The following is a 26,170-nucleotide window of genomic DNA, read 5'->3' as shown; positions in this document are numbered from 1 at the left end:
TTAACAGCTATGATCCCACTGCACTGAGAACAAGTAACACAGACATTGTGTCTCTGCTTTGTGGAAAGGATCCTGTTCCTCAGACCATCAGCTCAATTTCTATTCTCACTACCAGATCCTGAAGCAACAAAGATTTTATTTTTGTAAGCATACCAAAAATACAGCAGGGTACATGCCTTTATGATGCTCATTCTTTTGAAATCTAAATATTAAACACACTATAACACATTTTGAGGGAGATAAAGCCTCAATGGCAACATCACCGTGTCAGACCTTCTTTGGGGATGTCAGAGCATCTAGTTGCAGTGGAAAAACAGTTAAAGCAACTTTTGCTTGGGCATTTCTTTAAGTTTATTTGTGAAAACATATTCCAAGCATGTATGTTAAACATGGTAACTTGGCATTGCATTGGCAAATCTGGTTCTGTATCATTTGGATCCCAGATTTCACAACATCTTATACTCCACTCTCACAAAAAGCCAAAGGCAGTGTTTTTGTCAAGTGAGAAGGAGTGATATTCTGAGAAACAGGCAGCAGAGAATGCAGAGCTGGCTGATTTTATTTGGAAGTAGATTGCAGGGATTGGGGTGTGGGGTTTGATTTTTTACAAAGTGCCGAGGCTAACAAAACCCACCATATTAAGTTTTCCTTATTTCTTACACAAAATAATAGTTTTCTGATTGCCATGAGACAGCACACTAAAGTGTGAAAATACTGTAGCAGCTGTGGTGGTGGCAACACATGTCATTTCTGTGCATAGGCTGAGATTTTTCTCATGAGACTCTTAAATAGATGCAATGAAGCATTCAATACACACAGTTAATATCTAACAGTAATTCCTGCATGTGTTTGTGTGCTGTACTGGCAATATCTGAAATGACTGCCAGCTTTTACAAATAAAAGATAGGTATGACAATATCCTGCTAGGATTGAAATATATCCCAATCAAAACAGAAGGACTGATTCTTTTTCCTATGGTCTTTGTTTGGCATTCCTTATGGAGAAAGTAATTAATACAATGAGGCAGGAGGAGGACTGTCTCGTGGGATACACAATCCTTTTGTAACTTGATTCAATTATTTTTTTCCTAGCTATAATCAGTGAATGCTCCACCTTCTCTTCCTTGTGTTTTTATTAACTTAAAAAAAAAAAAAAAGAATCAAGAAAGAATGAAGTAAAATGACAATGACACTGTCAGTGTGACTCTAAACTTCATGCTGAAAATTCATTCTTCTGTGCATTAAGTGAATTCCTGCTGGAAAAGGGCAGCTGATCCTAGACATTATTCAGCAAGCTCCATTTGTAAGTTCTTTCACTGGAACACATGCTAGTGAGATGGATGATTAAAATCTTACAAACCTTAGAGCTCTCCCCAGACTCAAAATCTGCTTTTGTTCTGCAGCTTTCAGAGCATTTCAGAACTAAATCAAAACAGTTGTGGCAGAAAAAAAATGGAAGCTAAACCGTGTGCTGAGTGCCTCCCTCCTAAGAGAGGTGAAAAAGAGGATGCAGGGTGAACACAGGGCTCAGAGCTCACCTAAAATTTTGAGGAGTAACCATGTCCCTGACCTCAGGATGTGGCTCTAGCATCACATTTTTTTATCAGTTTTTAGGAATCTGAGGCAGCCTCTTCTCTGTGCCAAACTGATCTCTGATTCTCAAAAATCATGTACATTATCTAAGCTGATAAATAATTGAAACTTCTATCCCTTAAATTTCTCTATTCAGAGAATTTGCTGTCTACTGCCATAATCTCATGATACAACTTCACTGGCCCCACTGGAGGAAATAATCTATTTGACTTCAGCTAATCTTAAAACATAGAAAATTATTGCTGGCTTGACTTTATATGGATCATCTTACATTTCAATCTACTTTGCAGCTAATATTAAATATTATATATCATTGTCTTAAATAGTTCAATAGTAATATTCTCTTGTGATTTTTTATCTTGCCTTTTTTGGTGTTTTGGGGTGGTTTTTTTTTGAGAAAGAAGAATTAATTAAACTTTTCAACTTAAAAAACACCCAGCAAACCTCTAAGATACTTTTCCTGTACTAAAGGGCATACAAGTAACTGCTAAATCTAAAAATAACAGTCTATAATGGGAATGAACTGACATTTATCTGATTTAAATTTATAAAAATCCACATAATAGGAATGCTTATAAAGTCCATTTATCACAAAGGATACAGACACCTTGATCACACTTTTATTACCCTCTGTAGCTTTGTGTACTTCATATGAATGAAAAAATCAGATTTTGATATAAAACAAACAACCAAGTGTGGGTGGTCATACTTCAGAAAACAGTAGCTAAGTGTTTTAATAAGCTGTTTTAATATTCAGTATTAATCTTTGGAACTTGGCCCACACAGCAGAGTCTTGTGTGTCTGCTTTGTGAACCTCCAAAATCAGGAAGGCTCTGATGTGCAAGGCTGGTTTGTGTTGTTTTTTTTTTTTTGAGAGTTTTAAAGTTCTTCTAAAAGTTTTTTTTCTACTGAATCTTCTCACACTGTTAATGTAAATAATGATTGTTTTGCATTCTTTTTTGTGGGTGGAGAGAACTGATGGACTGTTGGTCTGACCAGTGTGGTTGAAGAGGTGGCAATTTCACCCTCCAGTCCACTGTCACTTTTACTATTCTATATATAGTGGAGTCAGAAAATAAAATCCTCTCTTTTAGTCCTTTTTTTTTCCTCTTTTACATCTGTGTGAGTTATTTTGTGTTGTCGTGTAACAGGTTTGGGCTGCAAGCATTAAGCATCCTTTGGTAATATCTCAATGCTGTTTTTGTAGCCACGCTTATTTAATAAAAAATGCACTTTTATTATCTAGCATGTCTGCAAACCATCTGTGAATTGATGGGGTCTATTGAAAAAAAAAAAAAAAAAAAAAAAGAGATGGAAAACTGAGCTGTCTATGAAAGCCCATTTTGAAAAGCCATAAAAATAATAGGCCAAATTTTGCTTCTCTCTGATTTTTTGATCTTGAAAAGCTTCATTGGTTTCAGTGGATCTACATTGATTTTCATCTGCTATGAATCCATTCTTTAGCATATGCAAAACTTCTGTTATTTGTCTGCATTTCTCTCTCATAGAGCTGAAACAGATTTAAAAAAAATCTAAACCAAAGACATTCTCCCAAAGCCACTGAAATTGCAATTACTGCTTTACCTTAAATCTGTTTATCTTTAAAACATAAATTCTACTTTAAAATTTTTAAATATGGTTGGATTTGTATAACTATATATCTGCCTAGAATGTTGTTTTAATATTTTACTGCTATTTGCAGATGAATCACAGTTAGGAAAGGGAACTCACTGAAGTCTGGAATTTTACCTATTCACTTTTGGGGGTTTAGTGGGAAGCTGCAAAATAAAGTAATGTTCTTTCTTGGTACTTCGGTCTTGGAAGAAAATAAAATGTTTCAATGTCAGGATGCCAAAGCATACATCACAACAAAAACTAATAGTGATTTTGTAATCATTCTGTCTATTTTATTGGCATGCTACATTTCTGAGGGTTTTGTGAGGAATGCAACTCAATGACAAGCTGAGCTCTGTCTATGAAAAATCAATTATTTTGATTGGATTTTTAAAAGGCATTTCAATATGGTACCAATTGCACATCACTTACGAGGCTTGAAAGGCATCAGAGCACAGCATTTCCAATTTAGCAAGCCAAGAAAATATCTTAGGCACTGTGGAAAAGTAGTTCACTGCATTTGCAAACAGTTTCCAGGTTTGAAAAAAAGAGGATCCTTGATCTGGTTCACAGCCATCCTTCCCAAAATTTCCTTCCCTGAGCATTCACATCACCCAGAGCTCACATGAGCTCCCAAATCAGGGTCATAATTCTGCATACAGATGCATAGGTGTTAATTTCCTTGCCAGCTGCCCTATTGAAATCATTGATCATCCATAGACATTTTTCACTGGAATACACCAGGCATGACCCATCTATGTTTTTTTCAAGAACAAGATCAAGGTATAAATAGTTTACAGTGCAATACATGTTGGTTTTGACAGGGATTTTAAGATTAAAGGTGAATTGAGTCCACATTAAAAAATAGTAGAGGTCAAATGAAGTTTGAGTTCTGAAATACCCAGTCTAAACATAGATGTCATAGACAGTATTTGATAGTCAATAAAGGATTAGCATTCAGGTTCTTCAATTCACTGTCTCCAGCTCCTAGATATTGGTGCAATAAATCTTGCAAGTATTAAAATATATGTAAATGGGGCTTTATTTTTTTCTTAGGTATTGAACCCTTGAAGTTCACATTTTCAAGTTCACTGTAGTAATTTCAAGAAGGCAGTTACTGAAGGAATAGATTTTCACATTGCTATAAGCCCTTAGAGACTTAAAAAAAATTGCCAAGGTACTGGAAGACTCATGACAGAACTGCTGGAACCTGGCTAGTGCAGAAAACTTGCAGAACAAAGTCCAATCCCCTGTTATTGCAGGTGGCCATCACATAGAGTCTGTTTAAAAATAGGATTAAACTCCATCTTAAAACTAATTAACTTTTTGCCCCCGTGACTCCCAATGGGAGACTATTTTTTCAGCATCTCATGACTCTGCCACTTAAAAACTTCTTTATTTTCAACATACATTTATCTGACATCATTTTCTACCTAACGACTTCTCTAGTGATATTTTCCCTGAGCTCTTTTCCCACTTTTCCCATTTTTTTCCTGCTGAGCCAGTTATAGAGAGCAATTGTAAAGACCCCTTTTCTATTTTTTTCACAATTTCCTAAGACAATAATTTTCATCTTCTCATCTTACAGTATTTGTGATCTTTAGTTACTGTAGCAGCTTTACTTTGCATCTCTCCCAGTCTAGGTTTTCTAAACCTGGGTGAAGAGGACTGTACACCATGTTCCAGTGAGAGCCCACCAGTGCCCTGAATGATCTCAAGAGTTCCTGTCTCTGTTGGCAATATGATATTTACCCATCCTAGGGTCTCATTCTCAGGGCTACATAATTTTGATAGTTCAAACATCCTGGTGATGCTCAGAGGAACCAAAAACTTCCCTTCCTCTGATATTTCCTTCTTATCACAGTTCATGAAAGTTTTTCCATGTAATAATTTTGTCAACAACAAAACTTGCCAGTAAATTCTTATTTTTAATACTGAAAATATTAAATAATGCCTATCCTAACTCCCGATGAATCCTGCTAATGAATGTCTGATTTTCCTAATTTACCCATTATTATTTGGCTTTCATTCAGTTTCTAACTGCTTTACAGCCATTCTGCTAAACCCTGTCTTTTCATGCTTCACTAATTACTTCATATCAAATGCTTTAGTGAATCCAAATAAAACATGCATTAGAACTCCATTTATAAAATAATTTTATATAACACATTTATACAACTTTTACAATCTTTCCCCCGTAATGTTTTGTATTTTATATATTTTAATCTCTTTTTTTTCCAGAACCTTAAGTACACTGATATGCAACCAGCAGGTCTCTTTGCTTTCATGTGTCTCCACGGTTCATCTGCTTGCAGAAGTTAATTTCCTCCATTTTTCAAACTTTGTCTCTCTGAAAATATTTATCCTTCCATTTAATTTTGGATGAATGAAATAATGACTGCTCAATTATATACCACTGTGGCAACAGTTATAGAAAGTAAAATATTTTTAAAATAAAACCTATAGAACTGATCGATAATTTAAGTGAAGAAATCTGTTGGCTGCCATTTGCAAGCTTAATTGTGTTATCATTTCTTTTAATAGTAGTAGGATACAGTGTATTTCAGGAAAGTCAAGATATTTTACTGATGTATTGGAATGAAATGTTTCCCAATATTTATCTGATTAATAACATTACAGATGAATCATATCTATATTCAGATCTGTCCTCTGAGGAACACCAAAAACTTTCCTGCCATTTTCCTTTCCCAAAGCAATCTTGACTAGAAGTGCTTCTATTTTATTCATCCTTCTATGTTTCTTATCCTTTTATTCATCCTTTTATTCATCCTTCTCACTACTCCACAGTCAATAATGATGTAGGATTTTTTTACTCAAACACATTTCCTCATTTCTCTCTTCCTTAACAGCACATGAAACCTTATTTTCCCTAAAGACAGCCTTACCATACAACACAATGGGGCAAATCTGATTTTTCTGGCTATCAGAGCTGAAATCTCTTCTTGGAACAAACAGAACCCAGCTAAGATCCATTACTTGGGGATTTTTGTCTTTTACTTTGCCCCTATTCCTTTACTGCCTGCCATGTGAGGACCAGACACCAACAGAAAAGTGCAATGACAAATGAGAAAGACAAGCTCTCATTCTCAGCAGATCCCAGCCACAAGTTCACTCACTCTTCTGATCCCATGTGAAATCCTTCATCCTGGGTTCAAGTTTTGGCCTTTTGTTTTTAGGCTTTGATCAAAACCTAATGATAAGTTTTTCTGGTTCATTTTTCAAGAGGAAATAGGCAGAGTACTACAACTCTCTGTTTTACTTATCCAACTATTGATCTAGTAAATTTTGTAATTTTTAGTAATATTTTTTTTACCTCTTACACTCATTTTCTCTTGCATCCTAAACTAGATGCAGAGATTATGCAGTCACTGTTAAATTCCTCCTCTCATACTTAAATTAAAGATGCTCTTATCAACATCACAGAATTCAAAATCATCAGCAGTAATGCTGTCTTTAGACATCCATCAGAAATTATCAGTTAAATCAGAGATTAGGAGAGCTATCTTGTAAAAGAATATAGTACCATTGGGATTTACCAGTGAGAATTATTTGTATTACAAATTGTTTCAAATGACATTGAAGTCATTGGGAGTCCTAAACTTTATATTTCTGTGTTGATAGAAAACCTAGTAATCAAACCTAGTAGCCAAAATATTATGTTGTAAAAAACTCTCAAGTGAATAAGAGGAAACACCAAACTCAGAAATATGTTAAAAGTAAATCTTCAGGAGAAAACATATAAGGAGTGACTGTGTCCAAAAGTTACATTCCCAATGACCTCTGGAGAACGTGTGCTGCTCAAAATAGAGTTAAGTACATGTCATCCAGCAAATGGAACCATTACAGAGAGTCATTGCACACACAGCGACACAGAAACATATTGGTTGCTAATTCCACACCCCTGTTTATAGCTCCAGAGGTGAGAAGATCTCCCGTGCAGAGTAAATGTGCCTCATCTTTGCTGAGTGCAGCAAGGACCTCTCATCTTCCATATGGATGTGGGAATGGCTTCCACAAAGACATCCCCATTGCTTTCTCTGACCTTCTCAGGGGTGCCTCAGCAGCACTAATGTGGGTGGCAGAAATGCATTCTGCCAAGCATCTTCCAAGGAAGGAAAAGTGAGCTGATCCAGGACTGTATCATTTTACTTTGCCTACATTTCCATGCCCCAGGATTTGTTCAATGGATGCCTAGTGACACATTTTGCTGTGCAGTTAATATGACCTTATCTTAATCTGATGTGGAAGGGAAATTCATGCCTATTACTGAAGTGTCTTGAAAAACACAAATACAAGTGCTAAAACCTCTGTATAATTACGCAAATGTGATGGAAAATGGAAAGAAAGTCTGGATTTTGTTACTGAAACTGGTTTGCTTTATAATTAGAAAATAAACCTGGTTATAATTAGAAAATAAGACCTGGTTCCAGAGGTCACAGTGCTCCCAAAAGGTAAAACCAAAGTCAAGAATAAATAATTGTATATTTGTGGAGATTTTCCCTCAGCAGGCTTGACTCCACATCTCTGGTCACTGCAGGATTTGGGGTTGGTGTGAAGATGACGTAGCTTGTCTGTTTCCACAGACTCTTGCTCATCCCAGTGCACCTACCACATCCTGATTGTGAACTGGATATCAATTTTGACACTCTGAAGGGGAGCAGAAATGTCAGATTATCCGTAAGGATGACTGAGATATTTGTGGTTCCACCTGCATTCCAGGGGATCCTTATTAAAGGATTATTTGTTCAGTCCCATTCACTATTCATATATACTGCAAAGGGGCTAAAGTAATGATGTTATAAATATTATGGTCATGTATTCATGCCATGTTACAAAGGGAAGACATTTTAAGCCATTGGATGCAAAAAGGAAGAAAAGAAGAAAAGAAAATATTTTAACTGGCGTTGTATTATTGTAAAAATTTAGATGGAATAATTAAAAAGGGATAGCCTGATGATTTAATGGGTACATTTTGTTCTGTTTCCTGAATGTTAATTCTAAAATAATATATTTGTTACAGACTATTTCTATTCACATACTTAATTAGAGCACCAATTAAAGTGTGCTGTGGAAAACACTGTGGAAAATGCACCCCCTGGTGGCTCCTAAAAACATATTCTAGAATAGAAGTTTGGAACTTTTCTGAGCTATCTTCCCAGAAAATATGCCTGGAAACAGAAAATTAATTACTTCACTAACAAAAACATGGTTCTTTGTAAAGAACAGCTAAAAATATTTTACATACTAGAATTTATGAAAAGACACAAGCCAGAAGAATGTATTTTAGGAATATAAAGTACACTGTTTTAATGAAGAACAGCATATTGGTGCAAAATAATACCTTACACATATTTTATTGTGAATATAGTATAATGAGAATGGCCATGGAAACAGATTGGCAAGATAAATTCTTACTTTATCTATGACAGACAACAAAATTATCTTTGATTCAGTAGCCCTGCAGAGAGGAGGACAGGATTATATAGCCAAAAGAGAAAACTAAGTGCGTTTGGATCCAATCCAACAATCACTGATTTTGACTCCTAAAATATAGAGGTATGACCTTCTTACATTTTCCTATTTCAGCAGGAAAACACAATTTCTATGGGTAGTACAGATGTACTTTCCTCCCCAGCCCATTGTAAATCAGGATAATTCATTCCCTGATGGCACAAATAGGAGAGCTAGGTGTATCCATTGCATGGCGTAACAAATTTTTCCCATAGCAGTAGGCTCATATGTTCCCTGCCTGCCTATTTTCTACCATAGTGTTGGCACCTTTTGAAATCCCCAGGCAATGTGGAGCCACCTGAAATATTTCTCTCTCCAGCTGGTCACCTTGGCACAGAGGGGACAAGTCTGAACCCTTTCCAACTGAGCAGGAATTCTGCTTAAAGGAATACTCCAACTGCGGTGGGAACTTTATTTTTCAACGAGCCCTGGGGCTTATCCCGAAGCAACTCCTTCTATTCCACAACTTGTGGCTAAGAAAGGATGACAAGAGGAATTCCTGAGACACGAGTAAGCCCTGCTGAAAGCCACTGGCAGACTGACTGATGTCACTCTGGAGAGCTGTCACATTACGAGTGTGCCCTCCTCGATGGGCTGTGCAGCTGAAGATGCTGTCTAATGGCGTGTTACCTCGTAATGATAATGCTTCTCTTTAATGGTGTGTGTTACTTTATAATGATAATGGTCTTCTTGGAGACAGACTATAACTTTAATCTCACAACCCCACTGAGGAGCTTATGCTCGAAGCACTACAACTCTTGTCCATGACCTCTGTGAGCAGCCTGCTCATCTGTGGGTAGTCATCAGCAAGAGTTTTCAAACAGAAAAGATAAAATTCAAGTGACAGGGCACAAGCCTTCTTTGAATATGGGGAAAGTGTTTCACAAAAGAAAGATTAATATTTATATTATATATATTATATATGAATATATATATTAAATATTATTTATATGCTACTTAAATTTCTTTTTACAGCACCAACACATTATGGTTTTCAGCTGGGAAATGAGAGAAAATTGATAAAAGCATCACTGGAAACCTGATATTTTGTTTCTTGGAAAATCATGGAGTGACACAAGAAATCTTTGGTGCCAATTTCTGTCCTTCATTGCTCAGTGAACATTTTGGCCAGATATGGAGGGAGGCTTAATATTTTCCAGTACTTTTTGTAGATCCCTAGTCTCAAAAAGAACAAAATAATTGTAAGTAGCAGAACCTTTGTGCAATATGACAATAAGAGAGACTTCATAGTCCACAGACTTCCTAGTGTACTTAATTTGACATGACGTATGTCCTATGATTATCTTTTAAATTGAAAAAAATCCAGTTCAAATCCCCAACCCCCTCCCAGCCCCCTCCCCAAACAGCTTATGAACAAAAAACCTTAATATTCAAGTCACAAAAGTTAATTATATGGAACAAAAATTGCAACTGAGCTTTTTCTAAAATCCAGCATCAGGAGTGAGACTGAAATCTACCCATTTTCCCTACACTTAAATTTGTATCTTCTAATATTTGTAGGTGTCCTTCCTCCAACATAAAACTGAAAAATTATGATGGCATCTGAAAGATTGTTTCAAAGCATTTCTGTACCAACCACATACAGGAAAAAAAACCCTGGACAATGTAGTTAAAATAAGTGACCTGAAGTAAATAAGAAGTGACCTTAATTCCTATGCCTGACACGTTGCTGAAATAGTGTGGTCATCTAATCATGCATTATTTCAGTTATATGATAATATTTCTCTAACAAGAATGTTCTGATTACTCCTTCAATATGCATAAGTGTCAATGGAAATTATACAGGTAATCTAATAGATCCCACAGTTCAGCCAAAACAGTATTATAATGTGGACATGCTTTTCATATTTTAAATACCTTATCTGCTTACTCAAAGTAAACAGCATCTCTAATTACTAAAAAGTATATAGTTTTCCCTTTTGATCTACAGGAAATATACTACAATATATTTTCATATGAGAAAAGAAAATATGTGCCTCCTGTGAAAATAGATACTGTAGTATGCTTTCACAAGAAATTAAAAAGACAGACACTGGAAACCAAAGAAATGGGCAAATATTAAATCACTAGACTAGGTACTGTAAGAATTTTTCAAGCTAAACCAAAATAAATTTGGCATCAGTGAACATCTGTTCCATATTCAGTTTAAGTCCTTCTCATTTTTTTACATAAATAAGATTAATTTCACTTAACTTAGACTCATGTACCAAAGATGACTACACCTGAGTTAGTAATTAATGCCAACTCCATCCTTACTTTTATTTGTCTTTCTTTCTTTTTGTCTATTTAAATTTTCTGCATTGAAAGATAGCCTTTAGCATACACTAACAACTTCGGTATAGCAAACATCAGAAATAAAAAAAAAAGCCCACAACTAACTCCACCTATGGAAAAACCCAGAATTTATCACTCTTCTTAAAATTAATCTGTTTTATTCATTAGAAATTCACTTGAAACTTCAATTTCTTTCCAGTTGATACCTCAGGTCAAGTGAGAGGCTAAAATGTTCTGTGTACAGGATAGTTATAACCAGATATAACCTTAAGGTTACCTCAAGACTGTAGACCTGACTGTCAGAAAAGCAATAGTAATACCTGTAAACTGATCAAATTCAATCAAAAACTATTGATAAAGAACTACATATAATTTAATTTTGCTTATTCACTCTTCAGGATTTAATAACATAATTTCACTGATGATGCCAAGAATGAAACTTGATCATTTTGCATAGCTGATACCAATGAAATACCAGTAGATTTTAACAAATCCAGCATTATTAATTCCAAAACTTCAGCATTTCTACAACATAAAAACTTTAGTTTAGACACCCACTGCAAATAAAATCTGTGTTAATTATATTTTTCCCCTGCTTTTGGTCTACTTTGTGTATAATCACATCATTCTCTCAGAGGTATTCTCCAATATTCACTGAAAACTATTCAGGAAATCAGCTAAAGAGGATTTTATTATCTAGATATCTTATTTTCTAAAGTTTTAAAAAGATGCAATAAGACAAGACATCAGGTTTCTTAACAGCATCCTAATTTTGAAGAACTAACTCTGCTCTGATCAAATGCCAACTAATTTTGACAGATTTTGGAGATTTTAAGAGACACTATAAGCAATTCTGCATAAAATATATCAAACTTCTTACACATCAAAATGAGCCTTTGCTGCTGTAAGCAAATAGCTTCTGAAATTGGAATTGGCAGAGTAAGAATTTTATGTCTTCTGCTGTTGCCTCCTAGCACCTATTTTATTGCACATCACCAGAGGGAGCTACATTTTACAAACTTTTAGCACTGCTTTGATGCACTGAAACATAATTGGTGTCCCAAAATACTTCCAGTGTTTCTTGGGCAGAACACAGAAACAGATTCAGTCTCATTCCCTGCTGGCTCAGAGTCAAGATCTGCTTTAGGATATAAATGGTGAAATGGTTTCTCCCAGTTTTTAGCAGATATCCCTACATCAGTGCTGAGAGATATTAAAATGGGTGAAAAAAACACTGCTTAAAGGATGCCTTTCTCCAGGAGGTGGGAATTAACTTTTCCAATGGGCAAGCTGAGTCAGTGAGAGGTGCTTTTGATGCCCATGGGAGGCAGAGGGGAGCATGTGGCCACTGGCTCTCGTTGCTTGCCCACTTCTAGAGGAAGAGCTGCTGGCCAGGGCTGCTACAGGGAGGCCAAAAAGCTTTATCTCCTTCTGCTTTCACAGGCCCGCTTCTCACATGAAGGTCAGCAGCTGATGCTCCCCATCCCTGGAGAAGGACAATGAATGAGGTAAGGTGACAGACAGCACTTCCATAAACTCCCTGGAGGTAACATGGTCACAGCAAGGGGGTGGGAGAGAGAAAAATCCTCTTTTCTTCAGGATTGATCTGCTTCCTCTTCCTAGTCTGTGAATAACTCAGCTCTCACATTTCATACAGCTAGTCAGAAGTCCAAGAGGATTTTGCAGTAAATCACTGCTTTGCCCTCCTCACACTTTGGGACAAACATCCTTCTGCAACAAGTGAGACAACACTGAGCTGGGAAAGTTAAGGCAGATTAGACACAGTGGACTGGAAAGGTAGGATAAAATTGGTTGTTAGCCAGCACATAAGCCTAGATGATAAACTTTTATTTTTACAGGCCACCAGGGCTGATGGCAATACAAGTCTAGTTGAGTTAACACACTTAACACTGGTTACATATTTATGTTAAAACTAACCTAAGTTTTTATTAAAGTTCTGTCATGTATATTAATTTCTCTACATCCAACCAAGTGTAATGCTTTATCTTTTTTTTCTAGTAAGGGATGTCATTACTAATTTCTCCTCCTTATTTTTATATCTGGGTTTAGATTTTGGTGTAATAAATACAACTCATGCCAAAATATCTCCACACAGCAAAGCCTTTAAAATATCACTGTCCAGATCCTGAGGTCAATAAGCATCTACATAATATTGTTCAAGGATTTGGTCTATGAATGTTCCTAACCTAAATAATTTTTTATCATGTTTCAGACAGCATCCCCCTTCTTTTTACAATTCACATATCCTCTCCTGGGTTAGGGCAAACCCACTTATGGTATTAGCCCCTACCTTAGAGCGACTAAGAATTATTTATTTCTACATAAGCTTGTGATTTATTTGTTTACATTCAAGTTTGATTAGATCCCATCAAAAGTTGAAAGGAAACAATAAATTCTCTCACATGACTCTCCACTGAATCCAGTTTGTCACTATACAAACATGGAGAGAGAAGTTATTCCCAAATACAAGAACTGACCCTTGCCTCACAGTGACTAAAAACTGCTTTTCCTCTTTTTTTTTTTTTTTTTTTTCTTCTATATGTGCTATGAAGTTATTCTTGATATTTGTACTTCACATCATATGACTGGGAGGAATAAAACATATGCAACTTGCCAGAAATCAGCAAAAATACATTAACATAAAATTGGCACAGACCACTGGAAAATCAAATCCCATGAACAGGCATGACCTGTCATATGAATAGACTAGAAACAGGCTCCAAACTATATCAACAGCTTCAACTATAGAACCACAGAATCATGCAGGTTGGAAAGATCTTTAAGATCATCAAGTCTATTGTTAATCCAGCACTACCAAATCCACCACTAAACCATGTTCATCAGTTCCATATCTACGTGTCCAAATATTGCAGCCTTTTGGGGTTAAGGAAAATCAAAGCTATTGCAGCCCTTTGCAGTACATGTATAACAACTGGTAGGATCCTCCATCAAAGAATAAGACGTCTTAAAATTCTGGCCACCAGAACAGTTCTGAAAGATCATCAAAATTTACTTTCTCTCTTCCAATCTTTTCTTAATAAAGACTGTGGAAGACAGGACTACAAAGAAGATACTGCATTTGCTCAGTTCCCAATTATTAAAAAAAAATATAGAAATTTCTGGAGGAACTGTATGGTATGGCAAATACAATAAAGTCTCCACAAACCTTTACCTTTTCAGAAAGATGAACTCTACAGCAGGTTATACTTAGGCATCATTTTCAGTATCTTAAAGTCAGATTTGTCCATGGAGTAGGAGTAATGCTTGAAATCCTATGTTCATGGTTACATAATGTTACCAACTTCTCCCCTATCCTGAGGTCTTCAGTGAGCCATGAGCTATTCTGGACTGACAAACACATGCTAAAATAGAACAGGACAGAAACTCTAAGAAAATTAGCAACAATTTTCCTAAAAGCCCCTTAGAAAACTTTAAAATTTTAATCTAAAATTTCCAATTCCACAAACACAAAGACCTTTTTCCTAACAGATGGAAAGAATTAAACCAAGGAAATCAAACTAAGTCAATAATTAAAGCAGCATTAGCAGCAAATTGACAGTTTGTTCAGTAATGAAAACCACCAATTGCCAACTGTAATGAAATGCATTATTAAAATCATAATGAGGGTGTAAATACATAATGCTGCATAAAGATACAATCTGAAGGAGTTACCCAGTGTAGGAAATAATTAACCTAAAATAACAGCAGCAATACAAAACAACTGGGACCTACCACGGGTTGGGGATCAGAGGAAAAGGGAACACTGGTTGAAATATTCTTTGTAACTGTTCCTGTGAATGCAGGAAGATGTGCTGTTTTGGGATAGCTTGCAGGGAATTGGGCAATCTAGCCACTGCAGGCACAGAGTAAAGTCTAAACCTTTCCACTCATAGCTCAAATTGTGGAACCAAGGCCAAGAAGCAAAATTTTTTTTCCAGCTGTCCTCTGTGCTATAAACCATTATGCTTTCCACCTTATCAGGGTCCCCAAATTTAGTAATTCCTTTTGATTTAAGGGATTTTCCCTACTGAGAAGGTATCAGGCAGATGATACATGTGCTCTTCTATTAATCAGAGCTCTTTAAAATACACATTCCCCTTCCTTTCCCATCCTCACCCCCAGATTCCAACTAATGTATTGCAACAAAAAGCTATCAAATTAAAATGGACCATTGAGCAGAGCTGCAGAAAATGCTATAACCATGATTACGTCAAAAGTCTGTGTGCCTTGCACTTCTCTGCACAGGAGTGGTTGTGGAAAGCAGAAGCTGGGAAAGAAGTGCTGTAGGATGCAGCATGAGAGTCTCATTTGGATGGACCAGCTCAATCAGGTAGCAGTGTTTATCAGCTAACATAAAGGCTCAGCTTGAAGTCAAAATAAAGATGAGAAAAAAGAAAGAAATCTGAGATGAACTTCTGAAGTGGATGAGAAATGGTATGTAGAGGGATGAAAGAAAAAAAGAACAAAAGCAAGAATCTAAAAGAGGAAATTATGACATCACAGAATGGCCTGGGTTGGAAAGGACCTTATCATCTAGTTTCAACATCCCTGCCATGGGCAGGGACATCTTCCACTAGACCAAGTTGCTAAATTTAATGTCATAAAGGTGGCAGGATTTTAAAAACCTTTTGCTGGAATCTGTATGTATGCAAATTGAGACTTAGATAAAGGGTAACAGACATAATTAAGAACACAGCTCTGTTAAGAAGCACTAAGTTTTCATTAGTGAAATAAGTCACAGCTCACTGATCTGTTTACCTAAGGATTGTCTAGAAAACCAAGTTTTGGAAGACAACACTGGAAAATTAATAAAGGAAGAGTCACATTCAATCTAGATAAGCAAATTCTCACTGAACACAAAAGGGTAGCTGAGATCCTATAGTTAAGTTCAGCCTGAAGCCAGTTCAGAAATAAGAGGTGGGAAGGACTGAGAAGGGTAAAAATATTTAAAACATATGCTACTTGAGATAGGAATAGGTGGACAGTTTTATGAATGGACTGTGCTGGGAAGAAAATGAGACTACAGGTGGCTCACTGCTACCCCAAGCAGACACTCTTTCCTAAACACATCCTATTAAAGGCATCCTTTGTCCTCACAACCAGTGCAGTGCCCTGGAAACCCTTGGTAGAGCAAGACCTTGCTGCTCCGAGCTTAGTTTCCTCACAGAAAAATATATAATTCCTCCTTCATTTATCAAACCATTGACCTAATGAACTGCTGGTCACAGAGGGAACAGTAGGGTGGGTGCTCACTGTCATTTAAGCCTGCTGGTGCAAACCCAACCAACACCAGCCTCAGAAATGGTGTGGGACAGCAGCTCCTGTGATCCCATGGCTCTGCAGTGGGAGGGAGGCAGTCCAGAGACACAGCACAACCATTGCTACCTGCACAATCCCGAGAGAGACTGTGCCTCCCACGTAAATTCAGATCTGTGCCTTTACAAACGCTCTGCCCTACTAATTTCCTTACTACAACCACCTCTGCCTCAGTAATCTTCACCCCAAGAGACAAGGCAAAGGTTCAGTATATGAAGATATGCTCAAATATGTGTTGTTGCACTGGCAAGTTGCCCACCACGGAGAAGACATGAATAATCTGTGACAATAAAGGGGTAATATTATGTCCTTTGAAAGGGGCATCTTTCAAAAACGCTTCATATTATTTATGACCAGATATAAAAAAAAGCCACTAGTTAATACAGTTAATAAACCATGACAAGTTTGCTTTAAATGAGTGGGATATCTAAATCCAACATTATTTATTAGGCAATATGATATTTTCTTGGTGTTTATCCATCAAACATGGCACCCTTATTGCACATACATTATGCAAAGTGTCAAATTAAAGTATTGCTTATAAAAATAAACATTAGTTACTGAAGTGATCCAAATGCTTGATTAGAATGTTATTTAGGGAAGCTAATAAATATCTTTAATAAATCTTTTGAACAGAAGTAGGAAAGCATGTAATAAAAATTTTTGGGGTCTCACCTCCTTGCTTTTCCTTTCTCCAAGCAAACAAGGAGATAGAGAATTCAAGTGTAAAGAAAAGCACGTCTCATGAGGGATAATAAACCAAAGGCAACATTAGCTATTGTGGCATCTCTCTTACAATGAGTGAAAGAACACAGTAACAACCAAAGGGACCTCTGCAGCAATTAGTGTGCAGGAAGTAATGAATGGAGAATGGAATCTCTCTTTGATTTCATTCCACACCATTTTCTGGCTTGCATTTTTCAGCTGGAGCAAGCTCAGTCTCCATAAATGCCCACTCATTAGGCACTGAGACCTGAAAAATGCTGAGAATGATTCATCCCCACGGGATTCAGCCAGGAATGAAGACAGCCAGTGACCTCACGACTTTTCAGGGAGAGATCAGGATCGAGCCTTTGAAACAGATGCTGGAGAAAGAGACAAATTACTATGTATTCAGAGCAGAAAGTTTATCTTCCAAAGTTTGGCACTCTGGTACACATGTTAATTTGGCTTTTGCAACCAGAGAAAATGCTACAAACACAAAGTTAAGTATTCTTTATACACTTAAAGCTGACTTGATAACCTTGGGTAAGGTGATGAAGTTGGGGGGGAGGGAAAAAAAAATTTAAAAATCCTGTTCTTAAAATTTTGGGTACAATTTCTCTTCATACTGGGACAAGGAGAAGGAATTCCTCCTGTGGCATTTAGCTTTCAGAGGATATTGAATTGATGTATAGAAAATGAACAGAAATGAAAGGGGTAACTGCAGGCATAAGCTGAGGAATGTACCCAATGAGCTTACTCCATACAAACCATTTGCTACCATGATTATCAAATATATTTAGCTCTATTGGAAAACAACAAAAGTACTTACACTGGGAAATTGTATGGTCTCTGAATCTGGATAAATGCTTTTCTTTGAAGTTATAACAATTATAGTAAATAGTTACTTCACTACAAAAATTTTATGTCACCAGGAAGAGTTTTGTTCGCTAAGTTTAACATTTGTTTTGGAAAAAATAAAATTGTATCAATGAACAAACAAAAAGTTTCACAAGAGAGAAAAAAGGCAATATTCCATTGTCAGAAGGGTTACAAATATGCTCCTTTAAAACAACCAAGTAACAGAACAAGCACAGTCTGGGGTATCACCCCAGTGCAGCCGCTAAACATGCAAAGCCTCAACAGTGGGAATCAGTTTTGGGACTGTTTCTGAGACAGCTGTCAAACTGCTGATCCAATATTGCAGCAGGAAAATATGTGCTAGCTTAAATTTTTAGAGGTACTTGCACAACTGTATTTTAAATTTCTACCCTTTTTATGTGGTCTCTGTGCAACCACATAAACTGAAAAAGCAAATAAAGTAGCCCTTTGTCACATGCAGGGGTTCTATAAGCCTTTGAAATCACTTGAAGCATATAGTAGTAGAGTACAAACATACTTGGATACAAGGAAAGCAAGAGGTATAATAAGTATTTCTGGCCCAATATCTCAAATTCCAGAACAACATCTGGTCTACATAAGATTACCTGTTTATTGTGTCTTAGATTAAGTAATTGGTCCTTAGGCTGAAAATGTAAATATCTTTTGATTTCTTGGCATTTATCCTGCTTTAAACATGATCAGGGAGTAGTTTCTGGAGATACACTTTTCATATTGATAAAAAGCCATATCAAAAAAATCCAGAACACACTGAAAGACTCAGTGGATATGGCTATTTGAAACAGAGCACATTGATTTAGCCACAGTTTTCATTAAAATTAGCTGCAGGCAGACCCCTAAAAATCACTGCATATTATAGGAAAACCACTGTGAATCACTCAAACATAGCAAGGTACCACAGTCAAACAGGTATCCCCAAGAGCCCTCACTAAAGAAAAATTAAATATTCTTTTGAAAATTTGAAAAAAAGTGTAGGTGAACTACAGTGTAACTCGATTGGTTTTAGTGAGACTCTATGAACTTATAATATTTGGAGCACTTTGCCACAATGATGAGCTTCCTTTCCAGAGAGACAGGAGCAAGTATGCAAGGTTATGAAAATATTATTAAAATGCAAGTCAAATGAAATTTGATGAAGGTTACTGAAAGCAATATTCTTTACAGAAACCAAATGATCGAAAGCCTGGCTTTACTATCACTATTCCAGCAATGAAAACCTGATTCTGTGTTAAATATTTCTCAGGAATTATCTCAAATCCCTGTTTTCTTGCATAAACCTGCCAGGAAATCTCTGCTCCTCTATTTTACCATAATTTATTAAATCTAATGCAATGCATAACACTACTATATAGCCAGACTTCATATTTTAGAAAGTTATGGGCAGTGCAGGAGGCTTTGTTGAGAATGCAAATATTACACAGAGTAGAAAGAAAATAGTAGAAATTACTTCCATTCTACCCCATGGATTTATTACTTTGTCAAAATGTTCTGCTCAGAAATTTATCCAAAATTTTCACTGATCACACAATGATCTTACAAGGAATTTTTGTCTCACTTTCTATGAAAATTTTAAAGATCAATCTGGGAAACCTAAAAAGGGAGGTTCTAGTACCACAATATACCAGGAATACAGTTAATAATTCAGAAGTTGATTTGACACTTTTACTGATGGTTGCCTCAAATTTGGTAAAATTAACTGAAGTAAAATTAACTGATTTTATCTGAAGATAGATTTTCTACAGATAATACCACAGAATGTGCATTTGATTCTTATAGTTTAAAGTTAAGCTAAAAAAAGAAAAAGGCAAAACAAAGGTCAGCACTATTTGTTAAGAGCAAACAATTTGCAAATAACAGCAAACATTTAATAATACCAAAATGTTGGAAAAAAAAAATCCTTATATCCTGGTAGTAGCCATACATAACCTATCTCGTAACTGCTATTAACTCCTTTTCTAATTTTAGACTACCTTTCAGATTTTCTCCAAACAAACTAAAATGCAATTATAATATTTTCCCAACTAAAGACTGCCCATGAAACCACTGGTCCAAAATGATACTAGGCTGTTTAGGGTAAAAACAGCACAGGGCTGTCTGGGAGGACATTGCTAAACTGCACATGGCTTGATTTCATATGTGATTTTAAATACTTCCTTTATGGATAGAAAACTGAGGCCTGGCAGTTTCCTGTGCTGTAGTGATGGGGAAAGGTGTGAAAAGCTCTCACATCCTCAAAAATTTTGTCAGTGTGGGAGAAAAATCTTGGCTCTGCTACTTTGGTGCTCAGCGTGAGGGCTGTCTGAGAACTTCGGTGCACGAGATGAACTCTGGCAAGACCTTGCTGCTCCGAGCTTAGTTTCCTCACAGAAAAATATATAATTCCTCCTTCATTTATCAAACCATTGACCTAAGTGGCATCTGTTCAATCTTCTACAAGGCAGTGCTTGACAAGAATCTGATTCTTTGGACCTGTTCCTTCTTGGCACTGAAATGGTTTTATGATATCCTGGCAGCACACATTGCCTCTAAATCCATTTTGACTGTAGGAACTTCCTCTTCAGAGAATCCTTAGATGACTTTTGAATTGAGCCCTTAGTCACATCCATGGTCATACTGAGATTTCTAAATTATATTAATTTATGTATTTCCAAATCTGACCAAAACCAACCTATAGAATATTAGCACTACAATTGTCATTGCCATTGTCTTCCAGTATTGCTGTAATCATTTCTGTCATTGTATTTTATTAAGCAAATAATTCCCAACTTGAGATTCTATCCAATTTCTTTTGTTCAGATAACCTGGTTCACATATATCCATAGTTTAAGAGTGAAAATGTATTCCTAGAAAATTTACGTTTATATTTTCAGCAGGTGATCTGAACTTTTTGAACTGAAATACAAAAAAAACCTGGATTATTTCACTTATTATTTTTATTATTTAGAATAAGCCCTTCCAGTGCACAATACCTTACAGAAATATAGGAAAACCTTCTAAGCCTACCTGTCTTACTATTTATAGTTATTGATACATGAAAAATGCAGCACTTAAAATTTCAGTCTCATATAATTTTTTTTTACTTCAATATCACATGCTACCCTCTAGGTGTCTGACTAATCCATTTACAATTTTAGCCCTGTCATTTGCTTATTGGTAAACCTACTCTGGATTTTTAAAAAATTAAAATTGCAGATCTGAGCAGTAAGTAAAAAAACAATAAAGAACAACATTGGGGCAGCAGCTATGAAAAATGACACTTGGGTATTTTCTATTATCTTTTTTAAAAAACAAAACAAAAGCCAAACGTGCCTTAAAATTACAAACTTTAATCTATACCAAATTTTGAAAATTACTGAATTTGTGTACCATTTTTTTTATATATTGTTATTCCTCATTCTGATAGTAAATCTGGTGAGGCTGCACCATCAATCTTTACGGTGCTGCTTCAGGGTGCTCAGACTTCACGCTTAATTCCTGCTGTGACCTAAAACACCTCTCCAAAGGTAACTCTGACAGGACCTCGCTGCATTCCATCTCACCTTAGACCTTTAGAGGGCAGTGCTCCCTTTGGATACCCAGGCATCTTCCACAAGGGCATGATGCTCCCATTGCCTGGCAGAGGTAAAACTTGGAAGCAGCAGAAGAAATTTCAAAGGACATGAAAATTTCTTGCTTTGCTGATATGGGGAAGGAAACCCATTAATCTGTGCCACACACTGGGTGAACCCTTTGCATTTTGAAGGGCAGCAGGGACTTGAGGTCTTGTCAGTTTGGCTTTGACAATGACACTCCTGTGGCTGCTGAGAGGAGAATGCCTACAGAGGAAAGGGTAGAGGGAAGTAGTCATAAAAATGAAATGCATCATACTGCTACCCCACTTCAGTCTCATTTTCATTCAGACATTCAAACATTATCAAGGCCAGCACGGCTTCTATCCGAGCTATCAGCATACCTTGAAGGATCAACACTCTTTGCAGAGTTACAGCTGTTTTCCCACAGCTTTAAGGAAACTTCCCAGTGCACCCATGGACCAGACTCCCTGGCAGCCACACTCCCAATGTCACAGACTGTCACTGCTGGGACCAAGGCCCCTTCACAAGCTGGCTCCAGTGACCCAGTGGCTCCCTGCCTGACTCCCTGCACACCCACTCACAGTCAGACCAGGTTTCCTCATGGAAATCCCAGGATTTCCATAGCAGTGTCAGAGCTCTCATTCCACAGGGCCATTTATCCACATGCACACAAACAGGCCAGGCTGGTTCCTCCAAGGAGGGACTCTGAGCAAAGCAGCCCCTGGGCTTTTATCCACTCAAAGTCCAAGCACACCAAAGCCTCCCCAGCCATCAGCTCCTGCTGAGTCTCTCAGTGTCCCTCACCTGGCTGTGCCACAGGACCCTGTGCCCTTTGCTGTGCAAAGGGTGGCAGTTCACAGCCTCTTGTCTCTGGCTCTCACCCACAGCTCAACCTGAGTGCATTTCTCAAGAGTAAGAATGTACAGATTCCCTAAAGCCTTCCTCACAGTGCTATGAAGGGCAACAGCGTGGGGCAAGAATCTGAAAAGGGCCAAGAATTCATCTAGTTCAAGACCTGCATTCTCCTTTTATATGTAGTTTACCCACCAATGCAAAGAATAAACTTTTCAGATTTAATTTTTAAAATAGAAAAAAAAGAGAAAAGAAGGCTCAGGGCTCTGATCCATGTGTCCAAACACCTGGTGGGAGGAGTAAAGAAGAGGCAGCCAGGCTCATTGTCAGTGGAGCCCAATGACAGGACAACAGGCAATGAGTACAAATGGGAATACAGGAAACTCCATTCCATGCCCAGCATCCTACCCTGCACTGAGTCCTAATAAGCCAGACATCACCCCTTTGGAGCTCCTTCATCTCTGTCCCATGCCCAAGGCCTGCAGCTGTGCCTGGGGATGGTCACTGGGGGCTGGGATGGTCAGGGAGGGAGGGCACTGCACTGCACTGCACTCCAAGACCATCTTTCTTGAAGTTACTACCTGATCATGACCTGTCTTCATCATTTTAGCATGTTTGAACAGGGTTTTATTCCTTGTTCCAGTTATGCTTAAAAATGTTTTAAGTGCATCTTTAGACACAACAGATGAATGTCACAAAGCTTCTGCTTTATCCTTGTGCTTCTTCCTGACACCAGGAACACCAAAAATCCTGGTTTTGAAGAGTTCAGCTGAAGGGTCTTCACATGTAGGGTCTGGTTGACATCTTGGATTTCACATCATGGCCTGTGTTGCAGAGCTTTACTTATAAATGATATTGCTGGACACTGTAGCAACTTTATATACAATTTTCAACAGGATTATGATAAAACTATTGCCTTTCTTTCACTAGTAGCTAATTAGCACACAAATATGTCCTTTTCCTGTCACTCACATAAATTATATGAAATAATTTAGAGGCATAACAAGAGGTCACAAACTAGCTATTAAATGCTTTTTTGACAGCACGGCTCTCTTTGCCCAGAGACACCATGGCTGTGTGCATGACATTTTGTGCCTGGTGGTCCAGGCTTAGGAAGGTCCACAGGGTCTTCATTGTGGGTATCAATATCTGAGAAGGTCATCCAAACCCTCTTCATATTCACTGGGACAAACAGGCCTGTCTGGAGAGTGTTCTGGCAGAGGAGGAACCACGCCAGCAAGCAGCACTGACCCCCCTCTTCTGACTATAAAAACAGCAGAGAACACTTTCAACAGAAAGTATATAAGGTACTATATTCTTATATGTTTTTTGTACAATTTTGATTGATATACTATTTTTTAAATATCTGATACAGCCCAGTAAATTAAATTTCACCAATAAAAATAGCAAGATGTAAGAAACTAGATCTAGTAAACTTCTGAAAAACATTCATAAAGTACTAATCATTAGCTATCATCACTTGTAGCTCATGAACTGCATTTATACGTTTCAAGGATAGGACCACAGGATAACTTGGAGTGGAAGGGATTTCAGGAAGTCTTGTCCAAACTCCTGTTCAGAGCAGAATGCTGGCACTGCCACAAAATACAATTTTTTATCTAGATTGCTTAGTAGGTAACCATTACCCTCACCCTACTTGCTTGATGTGGCAACAAAATCTTGGTCCTAAAGGAATTTGTACCATGATTGCTTTCACACTTGGCTGAAGTGTTGAATACTTTTTATGCATCCTTTGAATGTTCTCCTTGGGTTAATAGCCATTCTGTGTGATCTCTCAATGGTTTAAATCAACAGTCATCAAAGGAAAGCTATTTTGCTGCCATAACTTGAGGCCAAAGAGTGTTTTTAAGTCATGAAAAAGTTGTACTAACATTTAACTTGATAAGTAGCCCCTAGCCATGACCTAGTATTCAGTCATAGAAATTCATATATAAAATCACAATGCATTTTAAATTAAAATCTGATTAAGTGCAGATAATTTGCTTCTATGAGAAGCATGAATTTTAGATCCAAGAGAATATGAACATATTTTTTTTTTTTAATTCTTTAGATTTAAGTTGCTGGCTCAAAACAATTTAAAGTGATGCCATATATTTCAGCTCACAGTGCACATTCACTTGTACTCATTGACAGACATTGAAAACAATCCATTTATTCATTAGAGAGTGCCAAAAATAACTCAGCAGTTTCTGTTTTGCTTCTATTCATAGATTTCCTCATTTCATGTTAATCAGTTCTTTCAGCACTTGGCACCTTGCAAAAAAATTCAGAACATCTTGAATTATTAGTTGTTTACTGCATTCACAAAGTAAAAATGAAAACATGATACTAATAGCACTTTGTAGCAATCCCATGTAATGAGATTGGGGCATCTGAATCCTCTGTAATGTACCTTGCCATTTTGATTAATATCATGAATGGCAAAGTAATTCCAAGCACATAGATGCATATTCAGATGTGTGAAGACAATGGTTATTTTAAGCATTTCTTGTTTAAATGTAGAATTGGAAAGTCGTAATTATTATTCTAAATTATCATAATAATAGCAGAATTTGGTTTGCTTACTGTACGTCTTGATTAAGCCTCAAAGGTGTATGCATTTGTACATTTTTAAGATTCCATTCCGTTACTAAATGACTGACATTTCAATAAGAGGCTTAAATTAAACCATAGCAAAAATTGAAGCAGAAATGGTAACACTGACTTCCACAATAAATCCTGTCCCTAGGGTCTTTTTGAAAAGTGATGTAGTTGTTGTCTCCTAAATTGTTTATTGAAGAGGTTTTACAGTAATGCAACAAATGAAATCCCATAGATAGCATTCTATTTCCCACAAATAGTGAAAAACTGATATGAAAATTTCCAGTGTCATAGTTTATGGTGATCTTGTCCTGAATAAACTCATAAACACTTTATTCTGCCATTCAGTTTATATGTTGCTACCTCACATTTGGATTGATGGTTGACAGCAGCAATGTATAAATTATGCATGCCAATTTACTGAACACCATTAAACCCAAAGAGTATGGGTAATTTCAATAATTATACATATAAATAGTATTATTAGCTCTGTCAAACTCAGTACCTGGATAGCATGTCAGTATATAATATCTACTAGGGATTCAAAAGGTTCAGGATTTTGCATGAGGTTGGTGACTGGAGAGGTTCCAGCTACCATTTCCACACAGTTCATACCTGTTATATGCAACTAGACACCACTCTTAAGATTCAGAAAAGCTTTGGATTTTTTTGGAATCAGAAATGCAAGGAACTCTCAGAACTTTGGGCCTGTATGCCAAAGCTTAGAATGTTGATTTGATCTGAGACCTTGGAAAAGGCTTCCAAACCTGGTGCTAGAAGCGAGAATGTGGATTTATGGTTTAAAACAGTGACAAGTTAAGCTAAGTAAAGGAAAGTTTAGAGTTTTAGAGTTTAATACACAGAAAAAAATAAAAGTAGTTACAGAGGTAAACAAGGAGTTTAGAGTGCAGAGCTGCAGGTCATAGCATGATTGGCTAAGAAAGCTTACGCTGTAGCATGGGCCATAAGATTAAATATTTAAGGATTGGGTCAAAACCATAAGTATCCTTGTTGGCAGTATTTCATTGGTCAATAACTCCTTAAAAGTTCTTGTGACTAAGGGTCTTGTGACCTTCTGAACCATGCAGCAAAGATGTGAACTGAACTCACCCTTCCTACCCATGTAGAAGATAAGAAAATAAACCACATCATCAAAAATAACTCAGAGGTCCC

At 36.9% G+C, this 26,170-nt stretch overlaps 1 protein-coding gene and 1 long non-coding RNA gene across 6 annotated transcripts in view; one reads left to right on the top strand and one right to left on the bottom strand.

Annotated features, from left to right (window-relative positions):
- Positions 1-26,170, bottom strand: part of ROBO2 (roundabout guidance receptor 2) — an 857,210-nt gene that overhangs the window by 695,237 nt on the left and 135,803 nt on the right. The gene's annotated exons all lie outside the window — the stretch shown is intronic.
- LOC110471624 (uncharacterized) overlaps positions 1-26,170 on the top strand; it is a 51,124-nt gene that overhangs the window by 20,571 nt on the left and 4,383 nt on the right. The window contains exon 2 of the long non-coding RNA XR_004148828.2: positions 12,477-12,541. This is a non-coding gene — a long non-coding RNA (uncharacterized LOC110471624). The remainder of the gene's footprint in view (positions 1-12,476; positions 12,542-26,170) is intronic.

Source organism: Lonchura striata, chromosome 2 (genome assembly GCF_046129695.1).
Source record: "Lonchura striata isolate bLonStr1 chromosome 2, bLonStr1.mat, whole genome shotgun sequence".
NCBI lineage: Eukaryota > Metazoa > Chordata > Aves > Passeriformes > Estrildidae > Lonchura > Lonchura striata.
This window is presented reverse-complemented; position numbering and strand designations above follow the sequence as displayed.